Source organism: Sander lucioperca, chromosome 5 (genome assembly GCF_008315115.2).
Source record: "Sander lucioperca isolate FBNREF2018 chromosome 5, SLUC_FBN_1.2, whole genome shotgun sequence".
In the NCBI taxonomy this organism is placed as follows: domain Eukaryota; kingdom Metazoa; phylum Chordata; class Actinopteri; order Perciformes; family Percidae; genus Sander; species Sander lucioperca.
Genome location: NC_050177.1, coordinates 22,347,055 through 22,351,920, shown reverse-complemented (window position 1 = coordinate 22,351,920; position 4,866 = coordinate 22,347,055). Strand labels below are relative to the sequence as shown.

Sequence of the window (4,866 nt, the reverse complement as noted above, 5' to 3'; positions counted from 1 at the left end):
GTGTGTAGTAGTAATCTAGCTCATTAGCGCCTCCACTGGAGTGGTGGTGGTAGAATCAATCAGGAAATGAGCTACCTAGACCGCGCACCAGGCTACTGAACGAGACGGAATGTAACCGTGCAACCGGCCGCTCAAGTCTATCAAGCGGTGTCTTGGTTCTCGGCAAGTTTGAGTTATTAACCAAGCCTTGTTTCTGGTGCATCTTAGATGATTGTGTTCATGGCAATTTACACATTATCGATAGGGAAGTACATCACATACAAATACATGTCATGTTATCTTGGTAGTTATGTTAAGTTAAATGTTAGAGAAGTGAATGTTGCTACATGGTAGGTAGGCTGTCACGAGGAGACCGCGCACCAGGCTACTGAACGAGACCGTAAGGACCGTAACCGAGGGTACTGCATGAGTCTATAATCAAACGGGTGTCTAGGTTCTCGGCAAGTTTGAGTTATCAACCGATCCCAGAAGCCTTTATGTCTCGTGCATTTTAGATTATTGTGTACATAGTCATTCATAGGCTACATTATCGATGGATATCACATACAAATACACGTCATGTTATCTTGGTAGTTATGTTAGGGTAAATGTTAGAAGTGAATGTTGCTACATGGCAGTTAGACTGTCACGAGGATACCGGGCACCAGGCTACTGAACAAGACCGTAACCGTGCCTAATGCATGAGTCTATATAATCAAACGGGTGACTAGGTTTTCGGCAAGTTTGAGTTATCAACCGATCCCAGAAGCCTTTATGTCTCGTGCATTTTAGAATTTTCTGATGTTGAACTCAAACAAAACGGAAGTTATTGTGCTGGGACCCAAGCACCACCGAACTTCATTATCTAAATATATAGCTACCCTAGATGGTATTGCCCTGGCCTCCAGCACTACTGTCAGAAATCTAGGAGTCATTTTTGACCAGGATCTATCCTTTAACGCCCACTTAAAACAAACCTCAAGAACAGCCTTTTTCCATCTTCGTAACATTGCCAAAATCAGGAACATCCTGTCTCAAAACGATGCTGAAAAACTAGTCCATGCATTCGTAACTTCCCGGCTGGACTACTGTAATTCTTTACTATCAGGCTGCTCAAATAAGTCCCTCAAGACTCTCCAGCTGATCCAGAATGCTGCAGCACGTGTTCTGACAAGAACTAACAAAAGAGATCACATTTCTCCTGTATTAGCTTCTCTGCATTGGCTTCCTGTAAAATCCAGGATTGAATTTAAAATCCTTCTCCTGACCTACAAAGCACTAAATGGTCAAGCACCATCATACATAGAAGAGCTTTTAGTACCTTATTGTCCCACTAGAGCACTGCGCTCCCAGAACTCAGAGCTACTTGTGGTTCCTAGAGTCTCTAAAAGTAGAATGGGAGCCAGAGCCTTCAGCTACCAGGCTCCTCTCCTGTGGAACCAGCTCCCAACTTGGGTTCGGGGGGCTGACACCGTCGCCACATTTAAGAATAAACTGAAAACCATCATCTTTGATAAAGCTTATAGTTAGGGAGTGAGGAGTTGCAGCATAGTAGAGTAGAGTAGAGGGAGGCAGGAAGTACAAGCCCGTTCCGGCAGGGGAGAGTACGAGCCCGGTCCAGGGCCCCTCTCTTTAGCCTGCCTCTCTTAGTTATGCTATTATAACTCTAGACTGCTGTGGGAAGCTCCTTCCAAGGACACAATGAGCCGCTCCCTCTTCTCTCTTTTCACTTGTCTCCTTTTGTGTGCATCTTAGTCCCAGAAATGCCTGTTACTAACCTAGCTCTGGGGAGTTTTCTCCCCGGAGTCCCTTTGCTTCTTCTTCACCCAGAACATCGCCTTGGAATTGGGTGGCACCTACACCGGGGTCCTGGGTGCAGCTGACGCTATGGACTTACTACACCCTGCTACGCTCTGCGATTCCCCGCAGAGTCCGACTGCGTCCTGCTGCGTCCAACCGCGTCCACCCAGGCTGCTGTGCCACACTACACCCCGTAACGCCCTGCTGTGCCCTACTATGACATGAACTACTATGACTACCATTGTGATCACTGCTTCACTATCTTTATTATGACTATTATTGCCACCATTCACCACTCCCCCAACTGGTGCCGTCAGACACCGCCTACCAAGAGTCTGGGTCTGTCCGAGATTTCTTCCTAACAAAAAAAGGGAGTTTTTCCTTGCCACTGTCGCAATAGCTACTGCTAATGCTTGCTCTTGAGGCAACCACTGTAATAGTTGGGGCTTCGTAAAGTACAGAGTTTGGTCTAGACCTACTCTATCTGTAAAGTGTCTCGAGATATCTCTTGTTATGATTTGATACTATAAATAAAATTGAATTGAATTGAATTGAATTGTTCATGGAAATTCATAGGCTACATTAACAAGGGTAAAGTATTAAATCACATACAAATACACGTCATGTTATCTTGGTAGTTATGGTAAGTTAAATGTTAGAAGTGACTGTTGCTACATGGCAGTTAGAGAGTCATGAGGAGACCGCGCACCAGGCTACCGAATGTAACCGTGGCCAGTGTGTGAATCTAGTGACGGTCAGTATGAGTGTGTAAATAGTATGTCGAGACCGAATGTAACCGCAACCGCTCGAGTCTAATGTAATAAGTGGTGTCTTGATTCCTGGCGGGGGAAGTAAACGCGCGATCAACCCCCCCGCGTGCCGCCGCCGAGGGCACGCGAACCGGTGACCGAAACTATTAACTCGGTCGGCCAACCAACGACCGTCCGGTTGAACCGACTTGCGTAAAATCACCCATCACTACTACACTGACTGCGGAAGCCACACTGCTCATCTCTATTTTTACAGAGAGAGTGGACACGAAGTGACGGACTATAGACGGGGCAGTGGGCAACTTTGGAGACGGGCTTTAGGCTGCCCACCCATTCAGAAGTTAGAAATGGTACTGGTATTTTCTGTGCAATTTTTTTCCATTGACTTTCCTTAACTTTTGATTGGGTGGGCAAGATGCACGTTTGGGTGGGCTGAGCCCACCCCTGCCCATTGCTGCCGCCGGCACCGTGAACTCCCCTTTTTATTGTATCTGCTCTTAAAAAAGACACTTCCTGAATGTAGCAGAGTCTGAAGACAACAGACAAAAGGCAAAAACTAAAAAAGCAGTGACCGGAAAATCAACAAGCATGATCATTAGGCTATAATCGATTATGGTCTTATGGTCTGATCATCCACGTCCGCATCGCGATGCATGGATGCATGGATGCAATGATTCATTTCAACAGCCCTACTGTATATAATGACAAATCCCTGCCTACAAAGTCCAAAAAACCCCAATTAGTCTTCAAATTTCTTATTTTGTCTAGACAAAAGTAAATGAAAAATAGTAAAGTCAGTAAGTTTAGTCAGTTTAGTTTAAGTTGATTTAAACACCCTCATACGTCAGATTCCTACTCGTGATGTAGGGCTGCAGACAGGTGTAGACAGGTTCATGACCACTCAAGGCTCTGTGATGATGACGAGAATCTTCAACTGAAATCAAAGTTGTCTTAGACTAATTACAGACTAAACTTCATCGAGTCTTCAAGTGTTTATTCTTTTTTTTAAGAAAGAAAATGTTGATGAAAAGACTCAAGGTGGCCTTCTATTGCATCTTAAATTACTTTTGTGCTTTTGCTTACATCTTTAGAGATACTTGTTAGAAAACTGGATACAGGTTTTTACCATTTATGTAGATGAAGCTTCTGCCATGTACTACTACAACTACAACATTACTAATACTGCTACTTCTATTTACAATTACATTACCCATAATACAAACTACAATTACCACAAACAATTGTAGTAACAATATCCACATGCAGGCATTGTCCAACAACTTAAGACAAAAAACTCATAAAATAAAAGGCTCCACATTTCATGTTAATCATTTGCTTGTTATGTTATGCTGCAGAGACATCATGAACTTAGATTAAACATGTGCTATGTGCTGAGAGACCACCATCAAACACTGGGGATATTAACACTCCCTCCTCAGTAACAATTTAGGTACACATTGGGGTTTTGTTCAAGTGCAGTCGTTTACTCATGTGGGATTTATAATCCATTAGCATTATTAAATTAATGGCTCTTCCGATTAACCCTCATGAGGTGATTGTTCCTTGCTATGCATAGTTGGCATAGCAGTATTTCCCCCCCGCTGACCAATTTAATATTAATTACTATGTTAATTGGGAAAAGTCAGACATTAACACCTACTGGAAATACAGTAAGAAATGTTATGTTTCTTACTTTATTTAACTTCACAGTAACTGATTGATGTATCTCCGCTAGATGAAAAAACTAGTGTGCTAAGAGAGATTAATGTGACTGATTGTTAGCGGATAAGAGGAAGAAGATGGATGGATGGATGGATGGATGGATTGTTAGTGATCCACAGAGAATAAAAAAGGAAGGGACATTGACTTTCATCACAAGCAGGTGTGGGTTGTCTTCTGGAGGGAGGGGTTTCAGTAATCTTCACAGTTTATAATATCCTGTAACTGCACACTAAGTTCAGAGAAGTATTTCAGATCTTTTCATTATTTGAAGATCTTATTTTTGCACCATCTTAGAATAATATTTTAATAAATTATTTGATTCATCCTCGGCATCTGAAAGTCTTCGACAACACATAGGTGTAAAAGGTTGAGTGGTAGAAATTGATCAGCTTGTTTGTTTAAAGTCTGATAATAAGTGTGTGAGTTACACACACTTCATTTTATTTATCCTATTTTAATGCAAAAGAGTAATTGCAATAAAATGGTTGACAGTGCATATGGAGCTATTGCCATATTATACTATTGTTTAAATGTTTGAGATGATGTTTTTAACATTATGTTTTATATTTCCTTTTCAGTGTGTTCAGGAAATTTG

At 42.1% G+C, this 4,866-nt stretch overlaps 1 long non-coding RNA gene across 1 annotated transcript; it reads right to left on the bottom strand.

The window, feature by feature from the left end:
• LOC116048522 lies at positions 1 to 2,614 on the bottom strand. The gene is made up of 3 exons (XR_004104674.1): positions 2,583 to 2,614; positions 1,978 to 1,980; positions 1 to 130 (listed from the first exon to the last, which is right to left on the bottom strand). It is a non-coding gene; the product is annotated as an uncharacterized LOC116048522 (long non-coding RNA).
• Between the last annotated feature and the right edge of the window lie 2,252 nt (positions 2,615 to 4,866).